Source organism: Phyllostomus discolor, chromosome 10, assembly GCF_004126475.2.
Source record: "Phyllostomus discolor isolate MPI-MPIP mPhyDis1 chromosome 10, mPhyDis1.pri.v3, whole genome shotgun sequence".
NCBI classification, from domain to species: Eukaryota; Metazoa; Chordata; class Mammalia; order Chiroptera; family Phyllostomidae; genus Phyllostomus; species Phyllostomus discolor.
Genome location: NC_040912.2, coordinates 77,711,245 through 77,724,284, shown reverse-complemented (window position 1 = coordinate 77,724,284; position 13,040 = coordinate 77,711,245).

Below are 13,040 nucleotides of genomic sequence, written 5' to 3'. Positions count from 1 at the left end.
TGGGCTCCAGCACAGCCTGGAGCAGGAACACGCCACAAGCCCAGGACGCTGAGTAGTCCAGGCATCGATGCAGGAGAAGGAACCCAGGAGTGTTGCCTTCTCCAAGCTCAGCAAACCCCACATCCAGGCGCTGGCCTGGCTCCGGCCCTGCCCCACCTCCTGTGTGTCATCGTCCACAGAGAGAGGCAATGCATGAAGAGGGTCACCTCACTGCCTTCTCACTCGGCCTGCCGGTCTAGAACTTACAGCACGGATTTCTTCATGCCCGGGATGGTTTGTTTCTTCACCCCATAGACAATAAAGCAAAGTGAAGAAGACAAAATTTCAGCGGCAAATGTGAAGTTCCACAGTCCAGTTTACCGACTGTCCGTCACAAAATTACAGGACTGGATGGGCGATCGGGTTTGCAGCAGGCTCACCTCGTAATCCACGGGCGCTGACGGAACAGACGCTGACGGAGTCCACAGTGTGGACGCTGGGAAACTGTTAGGTGCTTACAGGCGGCATCATCGAGGGAGAGAGCGATTCCACAGCATTCTGTCCCGGTCAGACCACATCTGGAACACGGCAATAAAATCTGGGGGCCATTATTTTGGAAGTCACTTTGACAAATGAGAATATATCCAGCGGAGGGTGATCGGGAGGATAAGAAGTATTAAAATTATAAACCTCATTTCAAAAAAAACTTGAGTCTTATCCTGGAAAAGAGACGATGAAGGGAACAGGGATTTAAGCATCAAATAGCTGGAGGCTTGTTGGGAAGAGGGTTCAGGGGAGCAGGGGGTGGGAGACGTTTTGCCCAAAGAGAAGAGAGAACGGGTGAGGGCCGGAAGTGCCCAGCGGGGGTGCGGGCTCCCTCTGCACCAGCGACGGTCGCCATCACCCTCATCACTCTCAGCATCCCCTTCCCCCCTTCACAGGTGAGGCTGCTAGCACTGAGACACGATGATTACCTCGCCCCACCGCATGCTGCTCACTTCAGACGCCACCGCCAGCACAGCCGTTCTATGGTCCTGAATCATCCAGAGAGCAGTCTCCTGTCTCCCCGGCTGGAGGGAAGCGCAGGGGAGTCGGGGGTCTGCCCTGAGGTCTCTGAGGGCTGCTGGCTCCCGTCAGCGAGGGTTGCCCTCACACATTTTGTACTTAGACAGACACTCTGAGGCGCCAGCCCCAGACCTCCCACGAGTGCCACCTAAGGCCAGTTCTGTAGCCACTCTGGTCCTTAGCAACTCCCCTGTGAGACAGAGCAGATGAGAATCAACTTCTCATCAAGTCTGTTTGTGGAATGACTGAGCTAAGTAAGGCGTACGCTGCTGTAAACACACAGCAGGTGTCAGCCGGTTGGTGTCCACCTTGAACTTGCTGAGCACCATCCCCACCACCGTAAGGACGGTGGAAGGTGTGGTCCTTATCCACGGAGCTCATGGTCTGGCTGCAAAGGCTGCTTCTTCCAGGAAGCCCACCTCAAACAAATGAATGAAGGTCCAGAAAAGTGTCCTGGGGATGCTTAGGGATGGCCAGTCTCAAAGGAAATCAATTTCCATTCCACATACTCAATTTCCAAATGTATCCCCCCCAAAAAAAAACTAATCTACATGAAAACAGCTGCCCAGGGCTTCCCCACACGATGTCCCCACTCCCACCTGACAGGAGAAAGGTGTGCTCCCCCCACCCACCCGCCCGCCCACCCAGAGTCGCACTGTCATGCTTCAGTCCTGGGCGTCATACCCTCTGGGGGCACCCAACGAAAGGGCAGCTTTGAAACATTGGGTCTCGGGTGCAAACACAAGTGACGCCAGTTACTTTCTGCAAGTCAGGCGATTTCTCAATTCTTTGCTTTCCACAAAATAGGATGAGAACCTAATCAAGTTGTTGACAGAGATTGCTAAAACTATTTTTTGATGATAGATCACAATGCAATTTTTTTACTTCAAAATCAGAAGAAAGTTAAAGAATTAAATAATGAGTAGAGCAAAACCTTCTTGTCCATCCTCTCATTGATGTGAACAAAGTTGTTCACTGCTTACATCTATAACAATAAAAACAGCCCTGGCTGATGTGGCTTAGGGGACTGAGCGCCGGCCTGCAAACCAAAGGGTTGTTGGTTCGATTCCCAGTCGGGGCATATGCCTGGGTCATGGGCCAGGTCCCCAGTAGGGGGCGCGTGAGAGGCGACCACAAGTTGATGTTTCTCTCCCTCTCTCATCTTCCTTCCCTCCCTTCCCCTCTGTACAAAATAAATAAAATCTTTTAAAAAATAAAAACCAAGAGTGAAATACACTGAGTCCTGGCTCATTTAAGCAACAGTGATGCTGGCCCACAATATATGACCTAATGCGTCAGTTCTACCCCCATTATACCATGTTCCCATTTGTAAGGTAATTAACCATTTATTTATCAAATTTTGTAATGAACGTATGTACATATGTTATTTTGGTCAACAACACATTAATAATAATTGCATAAATAACTCGATGCAGAAGAAATGTGTTCAACATGTGGGCACTTAGGACACTGAGAAATAAAATTTAACCTTATAAACATACTTGGGCTGCTGAGGAATGTGAGAGGATGTCCGCAGAACACTTCCCAAGGCAAAATACTACCTCGGAATAAGATTATCTGGGGACGATGTGGTACAGAAAAATGAGTTCAAAGAGAAAAATGATGCCAAGCTTCAAACTTGTGAGAAAGAAAGTTGTGTGCATTTTTAAGTGAATGACAGTAGGTATTACATCACTAACATTTTAAAACCCAATCTGACAGTTTTATTTTTAAATGGAAATGTCTCAAATATGTGAAAACGATCTCAACGTATTTAGAAGATGTCCCCAAGTGAACTTAAAAATGTGCTACAAGACGTGTCTGAGAAGACACGTCTTTCAAGGACAAGAGAGTAAACAGCACAGGGTGGACGAGCCCGCCCATCCCAAAGAGGGCCCTGAGGCCAGCCAGTACCACCGGTTCCAGCCCTGCTCCCTTCTCCTCTCCCAGGCAAGAAGCAGCCTCCTCACTTCGTTGAAAGGCCGGGCTGGAAGGTTCAGATTCTTGCAAGATGGGAACTAAAATAACCTAGAAATTCCTAGAAATTCTTGGAAAGTGTAAGAAAATATATATCTGAGCGTAGCTGAGCTCCTAAGAAAGAGTAAGGAGGAACTTCTGGGTACGTCCCACGCCAGAATCCCAGAGGGAGGGAAGTGTACGCAGCAGCGCTGGCACCAATGACGCAGGGGACCGGCCCCAGTGGAGTCGGAACGTTCATCTCAGCCACCAGGGGCTTCCGATGCCCACAAACAAGAAACGATACTTTGTGTGGACCAAGGTGGGGAGTTGATCCCAACGTAAAGCCAGAACTCGCAGAGACGCAACCTCAATAAAAGGGCAATTAGAAAAGTTCATTCACTTGTATAGGAGACTGTAAGGAAACCTACCTGCTCCTCCCTCGTCTGTGAGAGAAGTCGCCCCTGAGAAATCCGGGCACCGGGGCTGTGGCTCCCAAGGGTCTGTGGATCCAGGAAGCCCCAGGTGGAGAAGTTACCATGCAATTGGTCCCACAGCAAGAGTGAACCCAGGAAGTCCAGAAAAGGCAACTGCAAAACTGCTCCGAAGACACAGGCACCTACTCAACCCACAGAGAAAGCCCCAGAAGATGAGAGCTCACAGGCCAAAATGACAATTCCAGGTTAAATTAGAAGGAAGCGTCCTAAGCAAGAACTGGCAAACAAAATACGCAAGAGTACTAGAAACCCAGTATCTCAGATAAAGGGGGAAATGCCAGAGACAATAAAGTCAGAGTATTTAAAATCATGAGACACCAAAACAGTCACTGAAATTCTAAAGGCAATGCACACCCGAAAGAAGAAGGAGCTATCTTGGAAAAGATGGCAAAGAAAAGCCAGGCTCAAGTGATGGGAAGAACCTTTACGCTGCCTTCTGCCTGGCCCCAGTAGGACCCCCAGTCGCACAGCACCCCCAGAGTGTCCAGGCAACGGCTGGCCAGGTCACGGGAAAGCCGGGTCACCGCCAGGCAGTTTGCATCCCACTGCCGTGTCCCCCCACCGCCCCCCAGGGGTGCATCCATCTCCCTGCACCTTGGAGCAAAGCCCAGTTCCCTCAAATGACCTGCCAGGCGTCCCTCCCTGGATCACCTCTGCTGTTTGCAGAGTTAATAAGAAAAGCAGTTGCTTGTTGTTTTGCCTTGTTTTGAAGATCAATTGTGGAGCACAGATTAGCTTTCAGCAGAGAGAACCACAGTGCTGAGCCAGCAAAACCCCGAGGCTCAGAACGCTGCTCTGCAGTGCAGATCTGCAGAGAAAAATTGTGGACACGCCGCAAGGTCAGACAGGAAGGGTCTTGGGGCTCATCTTCTTCCACCTTTGTTTTCCATGAAAGGACGCAGAGGCCCAGAGAAAAGTACTGTCGACCTTGAAAAATGTAGGTTGGAACAGCACAGGCCAGCCTATACAGAGACTTTTCCAATAAACAGTCTGCCTTTCATAGTCAGGGGCTGCACACATCCCCAGGTTCAAGCAACAGCACCTGGAAAAAAGTGTTTTCTCTTTCCCCACAGCAGTTGAAAATGTTTTCTATGCAATGTTGGTTGTATCTGCAGATGTGAAGGGCCAACTATAGTTATGTTTTAGGGAAGTCGAAAGTTGCGTGTGAATTTTCCGCATCGGGGTCAGCACCCCTAACCCCAGTGTTGTTCCAGGGTCAGCCTCTCCAAGCCTGTGAAAGAGATGCAGCTCGGACTTGGCCCCTCCAGCGCGGAGCCCACAGCCCAGCTGGCTGAGGGCAGGAGCCCCTCCCTGACCTCCTTCAACTCAGGGCCCTGCGGCTCCCTTCCTCCATCAGGGCAGCCATCTGAGGCTGCTGGCATGAGCTCGGGCAGGAAGTAAAAGGAGCTCCCCTTACTGGTTGTCATGATTACCCTACGCAGTAGTAGACTTCTACGAGAATTCTATTTGGGTGCATTTTTCAAATATACTGTCTTCAGGAGACAATTGGATACAGACTTGACTTACAGTTGCATTCTAGTGAAGGAATTCATTTCTAATGATAAAACTTCCTAGGGACAAGAAGAGACGAGGGAGAGCTTTGAGCACCCACCTCCATCCCTCAGCCCACACTTAGGCCACCCCAGCTGGCCTCTGAGTGAGCTAGTTGGAGTGGAAAACCTTAGCGGGAGGCTGGAAAGCTGGGGAGGGACGAAACAACACCCGGGAGGAGAGGAGCAGCAGGCAGCGGGCAGAAAGCCCGCAGAGGATCTGGAAAGAACAGGCTAATTTAGGCTCCCGTCGTGACTGGAGCCACCCTCCGGGAGTGGCTGTTGCCCCGCCCAGCCCCCTCCTCCTCTCCTGCCCTCCCTGCCACTCACTCCCCAGGGCCCTCGGAAACGCTTCTGCTTCCAGGGGCTCGGGTGCCAACGAGGGTGAACCTTCCTCCAGTTGGAGCAGGTGAACCCTGAGCAGAACCCAAAGCAGGTCCAGCACTCTGGAAATCACCTAGCCATTCCAAAGGGCACTTCAAGGGCAATAACACGGGCCTGAGGACAGTCACTCCAGGAATGGGGACAGGTGCAGGGCTGAGGTCAGGAGAAGGGCTCTGCGGTCAGACAGACTTTCTGTGCCTGTGACCTCAGGTAAGTCCCTCACCTCTCCGAGCCCAGGTTCCTCATCTGTGAAACGGGAAGAAGAATAGCAACTTGGATGACAGCAGCAACCCCGAAGGGGTGTTGTGAGGGTTAAATGACACAGTGCATGGAAGGTCCCTGATTCATTGTCGGCACGCAGTAGGTGCACACCTGGAAAATGTGACTTCCCTTCACCTTCTGTCTCCCCCGTGGGCCACACACCAGTGAAGATTTAAAGAAAGAAAAGCTATGCGCTTGGAGGAGAACGCTGAAGTCCCGGATGAGGATCGGACCAGACGGGCCGAGGAAGGAATGGCGGCTGGACTGAACCAAAGCTCAGCCCATCTCATGAAAACAGCACAGACTCGGGCTGCCGCCTCCTCCCCAGACCTCTGCTCCACTCAGGTGTGTGTCTGTCTCTCCGCAAACTGGCCTGCCCGGGTGCCAAGGTCAACGCCAGCCACGGAAGAAGCTCCCGGCCAGAAGGGGGCTGACTTCACATGGTCTCCCTGAGTTTTCCCAAAACCTTTTCCCCCGAATCCTGGCCCCTGGCTGCCCAGTCTGCGGCCTGGACCCCTGATCCTTCTTGCTCTCTAGACGCCCAGCCCGGGTTCCGCGCAGCTGCCTCAGCTGACCTGGCCTGGCCCTCTCTCCGACCGGACTTCGGACACTCACTCATCTCTCCCTGTCTCGGCTGATCAGTCTACTTGACTTCAGACAGGCCTGCCCTTCCGTCCGAGACTTCATTCTCCTGCTTCTTCCTCGACAGACCCATCTGGTTCCTGCCTGTGTCCTGGATAACAAGCGGCAGCTCAGACACCAATCAGACATCAACGATGGCCATTTCGGGGTGGAAGGAGCTTAAGGGAACACCCAAGGCAAAGCTTCGCGTCCTCCCCTGTGAGGAATGGCATTGGCTGGAACGAGTGCTCCAGAAGGCCGTGTGACAACGCCCAGTACAGCCAAAGATGTGCACACGCCACCACCCGGAAGATCCATTTGAACCAGGCAGGACACACGAGGACAGTTAAGCTGCAGTTAAAACAACTCGCGAGTGTCAATGGCTTCAAACAACAAAGCTCACGCTCAGCCTGGTGACTGCTGCACATTGTCCCCCCTCGGGGACACAGACTGACGGGGCCTCTTTATCCTCCACGTCAACAGTGAGAGAGAAAGGTCAAGGTGCCCACAGGCTGGCGGAGGCTTCACACACTCACAGCCATTGGCTGAAGCAAGTCACACGGACCCTTCTACCTACAAGAATATCGGCGGGTGCATTCCTGGGCACTCACGTGGGTTTGTACAAGGGAGAGCTCTTCTATCAGGTGGAGGGACAGCACCTGAGCTCCGTTTCCGGGACAGGAACCTTCCTCTGCCAGCAGGGCGCATGCAACTTCTCACAAGGCTCAAGGTCTTTGGAGAAGCCCAGGGAAGCCAGCACCCCAGGCTGTCCAACACCAAGCCTCCTACCTCTTGCCCTCGAAGAAGGCCATGCTCTCATAATGCCCCGCCAAAGAGGAGGCCGGGAGGGGAACCTCCCACTGGGGTGAAATCCACATCATGACCAGCAGCTGATCTGGCCCTCGTGGAGAGAGAGGACATCTCTGTCTTGCTGAGCCTGGTCTTACGAGTGTGCCCCCTTTTCAATAAAGCCTATTTCTGTATGCGTGTCTTGTGGCATTACGGGAGTCATTCAACCCCTGGCCAGTATCAGCCCTGAGGGGCCCGCCTGGCACAACAAAGCAGAAGGAGAGAATCAAAAACACAGACGAACAGCACTAACGTGATCACTCTCATTCCCGGGTGCAAACTGTACTCAGCCCTTCCCCAAGGGACACGGCCCCAAAGCCCCATCCCCGCACAGCGCCAAGCTCAAAGTCCGGGGAATCCAGTTTCACACAGTGATTTCTACCCCAGGGCGAGGGGCCGTTGTCTCTACGTGTTTGTGTGGCTGGTGCCTCTTCGCCGGGAGACTAGGACGACGAGCTCTCTTCTCTAACACACCGGTAACAATGGTGGACAGGAGAGGAAAACAGCGCAAACACTCCCATCCCGAAAACAGACTGGCGGGACTCAGCAGACATGCACGGGCCCGTGGCGACTCCAGATCTCAGCGCCTCCTTCCCCATTGGGCGGAGTCTGCTCTGTGACTGGATCTTGGTTCCACCTCCTGGAATGTTCTCAGTAGGCTCTGACCCAACCCTCCGAGAGAACTCCCTTCCCCCTTACCCTTCTTGGCCAGAGCTGATGTGGGCACCAGAAAACACGTCTTCTTGTGGACCAAGCATCTGTCTCAGTACATTTCCCGGGGGGCCCAGGGGTTGCTTTAAGATCCAAACAAAGTCGCCCTGGCTGGTGTGGCTCAGTGGATTGAGCACCAGCCTGCGGACTGAAGGGTCACCAGTTTGATTCCCAGTCAAGGGCACATGCCTGGGTTTCAGGCCAGATCCCCAGTAGGGGGCGCATGAGAGGCAACCACACATTGATGTTTCCTTCTCTCTTTCTCCCTCCCTTCCCCTCTCTCTAAAAATATATAAATAAAATCTTTAAAAACAAGCTCTAGATCAGGCCAGTGGTTCTTTGAGAAGTATAATGCTCTCAAAGCCTTTAGTCTCTTATTATTTGATTCCAGCCAGCACCAACTGGCAACAGATACACTCAAATTTCCTTTACAAATAAATCTCTTATTTGCTGTATTTATTATCTTGCCACAATGCCACTCTAGATTTAATTGAAGGTATTTGATCTATACCCTTAGTCTTTCTCCCCTGGTACATTTTGTCCAATTGAAAGAAATCGAACCATTACTAGAAAACACATTAATACAGCCAGAGATTTAAAAATGGGTATGACTCGTATAGCATTGACGTAATCCTTGCTTACAAAACTGAATTTTAATCACTCTCTGTCTCTCTAAGCCTTTCTGAATTTCATCTTTTATTGTTTGACCATAAGAAGTATTTGCTTTTCCCAGCCTTACAATTGCAGGCTGGCCAACTCTTTCCTGAAATCATCTTTTTTCTTGAAATTCCTCACCAAACACCTTCAGGAATAATTAACTTACGTAGTGAATATTCTGCTTTCCAACCTCTTTTCCCAAGTCTCCAAGTCCATTAGGTAAACTGCCTCCCTCCCAGATTCCTGCAAGTGCAGTAGAAGAGCGTGTTTCTCCGAGGCACGCGGCAAGGGGCCGTTCTCCAGCCATTGGGGAGCTCCCTCGCTGCACCTCCCCGCCGCTCAGCCAGCTCCTGGTCAGGCATCTGCCACAGCGTGCCTGGCCTCGGCACGCATGTATCATCAGTCAGGACGGAACGGTTACGCTGACTTAACAAAATAACCTAAACCTCAGGGGTTCGAATGAAGCTTTGTTTTTTCCTCATGCTCCACATCCGTCATGGGGCGGCCCAGGCTCCAGCTCCCCGTTGTTCGGACTCCAGGAAGCTGGCGGACGGGACCTCCCCATCCAGAACGATGCTGGCAGGACCGGAGAAGGGCACAAACTAGCTCTCAAAAGCAGCACCTGCAAGTGACCTGTAGCACTTCTACGTATATCTCAGGGGCCCAAGAAGCCACAGGTCAACCTTCTAGGGGACCGGAAGTGCAGTTCCGCCTCGTGCCCAGCGGGCGGCAGATGGACAATCGGTGCCTGGCACCCGGCACCACTGATTGCCATTGCACTGCAGTCTGTGCCCTGGAGAGACTTGCACCTGTGAGCACAGGGAGACGCGACGACTCGCCTACTCCTTACTGCGTGGTTTGTGACAGCCCCTCCCCCAACACATGGGGGAGCAACCTACGTGTCCGTTATTGGGAGAATGAGTACAGAAGTTGGGAAATCTTTTTCAACCATTTAAATGAAAAACTCAAACTACAAGCACTAGCCTAGACAACGCTCAAAAACATAATGTTGATTGAAAAGGACAAATTACACAGCACAGCGTGATGCTATGTGGATAAAATGCTAACCACGGGTGCCATTACCACACCCTGTTGGTGGAAGTGCGCGTAACTCTGGAGTGGAACGAGCAGGACTTGTGGGTTTAATCAGAAAGCTGCCGTTTTATTGCCCATTAATGTTCCTTTAAATTTATTTTGTTTGATGATTCCCCGCCCCCCCCCCGCAACCCTGGAATGAAATATAGGCAGTTCTAATCACTAGATAATGTCCTCTAATCAAAAAATAATGTCTATCTTAGTATAATCACCACAATTTTCCACTCTACTTGGTTACTCCTTATATCAGTCCATTATTGCCACGGTTCTCATTATTAATGTCACATAATAGACCGCCCCAAAGCCCAGCGACACGTGGAAATACACAAGCATCTACTTCTATCTTGCAAGGCAGCGGCGGCGGCTCTGCTGGGCTTGCTCCAGGCTCTGAGCTCTGCTCAGGGCTGTGCCAGGTCTCCTGTCCTTGGGAAACATGCCTGGGCCATGCTCTCCTGGTGCCGGCAGAAGTGTGACAGGAAAGCCTTCTGTGCAAGCGTGTTGCGTGCTTTATTCATGTGACACCGGCTAACATCCCACTGGCAGTCACATGGCCACACCCAACCCCAGGGGGTGGGGAAATAGACTCTACCACTCTCGGGGGAGGCAGGGGGAATATCTACAGACCTAAAGCCACTCCCCCTCCACCCCCCCCCCCACCATGAATCTCAGGCTACAGATGAGCCACCCAGCGGAGAAGGAAGCCAACTTTCCCCTACCTTGTCAGCCCTGGTTTCGGACCTCCCCAGGTCTGAGAAGAGGGAAGGAAGAGAGGAAGGAGTAGGGGGTTTCTCCCTTGGCTAATATTGGCATCACAGTCTCTGAGCCAGGAGGTGTTTCAAGGTCTCACTCATGCGCGCTCCCACAGGTCCACGGATCTTCAGGGATCTTCCAAGCGCTAGCTGGTGGCTTCTGGTCTGGGGGTGGGGGTGGTATGCAGGGCCTGGAGCTCACTAACCACAGCTGACACCATAAATCTGCCTTGAATCTCAAATCCCTGATTCACTTATCCTCTCATGGAGGATGAGGGTTAAGGGTTCTGCCTCTGGCTTTCTTTTGCGACTCCTGCGGCATGGCCTCGTACTTTGTCTGTTGTCTGGGTGCCTCAGCTGAAACTTCCACCTCCCCTCCCATATTGTTACAGAATCCTATGTAGTAATAGTACAAATACATGGGTGAGAAGGGACACACCAACTCCAGGATGGTTACTATACCCCTGGGGAGGGGGAGGGAAGCAGGAGGCAGAGAGATGGGGGACCGCGATGGTGAAGTTTGTATGTCAATTCGGCTAGGCCATGGTACCCAGCCATTTTGCCCGATGTTATTCTAGATGTTTCTGTGAAGCTATTTTTAGATGACATTAATGTTAAATTAATAGACTTTGAGGAAAGCAGATTACCCTCCAATGTGGTGGGCCTCGTCCAATCAGTTGAAGACCTTCATAGAAAAAGACTGGCCTCCCCCAGAGGAGAGGAATTCTGCCAGCAGACTGTGGATTGGAAAGGCAACATTGGCTCCTCGGTGGGCCCCCAGCCTGCTGGCTAAAGATCTGGGGCTTCCCAGAAAACTCCACAATGAATGGTGTGAGCCAATGTCTCAAAAATAAATAAAGACACACACGCACACCTCCCGAGTTTCCTGTCTCTGCAGGTGAGACAAGGCGAGTACCTCAACGGAGGGAAAGTTTTCGTTTTTGTTTTATTTTTCTTTGAAAACCTGCCTGGGAGTTCCTGCCTTTTGCCACAGTGTATTTTATCTTTGGGTCCGGTTCTGTTGCTTTTGGCCAAAGCCTGCCAGACAAATGCATTCCTGGAAGCTACATTGTAAATCCAATTGTCATAAAGCAAGTCGTGCTTTCCCATCAAACAATGTCACATTGAATTGTAACAGCAGGTGTAACTCCCTGCACTTGTGTAGCGCTTTGAAAAAGGCTTTTAGGCACACTGCTACATGTAGTCCTGGCAGGTGGGCAGTGCGTTCTTGTGATTGCACAGGTGAAGAAATGGAGGCTCGGAGAAGCTGATCATAGGAACTGAGCTGGGATTTGATCCTCGTTTGGCAGGCTTTCCAAAGTCCCCTTATCCAGGTTAGGTCTCAGCTTCAACTGAGTCATTCACACAACAAAAAGTGTATCCAAAGGCAGAGATTCCGGAATTTGAGCCTCCACAGTGGTTAAAATCTGTAAAATTTTGCTCGGAAGTCACACAGAAAGCCCTGAGCTGTAAAAGCAGACACGCAGCACGTAAATGATCATCACTACCCGCGTGCAAAGCTACTTACCCAAAACTGATGCGCTTCACCGCCCACAGAAACGCTCCCTGAGCGACAGATACTTCACTCCCCTGAAGGAAACGCACAACTGCACAGGGGACCACCTGAACCTATATATTTTCCCAATCCCTTGTTCGTGCCCTTTTTGTTACTTTGAAATTCCTGAAAACAAAATTAAAATTCACAAATGGTGTGGCTTCTGTCTGTCCAGCCAGGGGGTGGGGCCAGCGGGGCTGGCTGGGTTAAATCTCCGCTGAGCTTTGGGCACCGTGCAGTGGAGGCAGAAAAGGCCTGGGTGGGTGGAGCTGAGAACAGGAAGGTCAGACCGACCCCTCCCAGCCGGGCGAGGTTGCTGAAGGAGCAAGAGTTCCACCTGCCCCGCTCACTCCCTGAGCTGGGGCCTTCCACCTCTAGTACTGCTTCAGCACTGCCAGGAGGCATCTCTGAGGCTTCAGCCCGCTCTGCCCTCCATCTGGGCAGGGCTGCTTTGCCGACTGAGGGAGCTGCCTGGCTCCCTCCTCTGGCACCTCTGCCTTGGCCCCTTGCCATCTCTGCAGATTCAGCCAGGCCTCACGCTCCAGGGCGGCCCTGTCCCTACAGGGCCGGAAAGCAAGGAGGCCCCTGGGGGCACAGCACTGGTCGGCCTTGCTGCTCCTTGTTCCACTGCCCGCATCTGCCTGCAGGCTTCACTCCCATTTCTCGCTCCTGCTCTAGCTCCATGTCAAAGTCACGGCCGTGGTAACCAGCTGGGCCCTCTGGTCCCCCCAGGCTTGGAGTGTGGGGCTCTCACTGTCTACCTGAGTCTGCAGTGGCCCTTACTTCATTTGCATGACGCTCCCTTCTCACACCACCAGCTGACCGACCAGGGCTCCACTTCGTCCATGCTCCTACTCTCAAGGCTGCCCAGGCTCTCTGCACCCCCAGCCCGGGAGGGCCTTCCTGAAGCTAACTGCCCTTGGGTGACAATCCCCATCAACACCCACTCAGGCCACTGGGCCCACCTCAGTGGGCTGCCCTCCAACCCCCACTTCCCTGTGACCCCATGGGCCTGCAGAGTCACAGAGGTGAGGCTTGGAGACTTCGGCCCCACACCTTGTACTCCAAGGGCACCTCAGACCCAAAACGCCTGAGCAGTGACTCCAGAAAG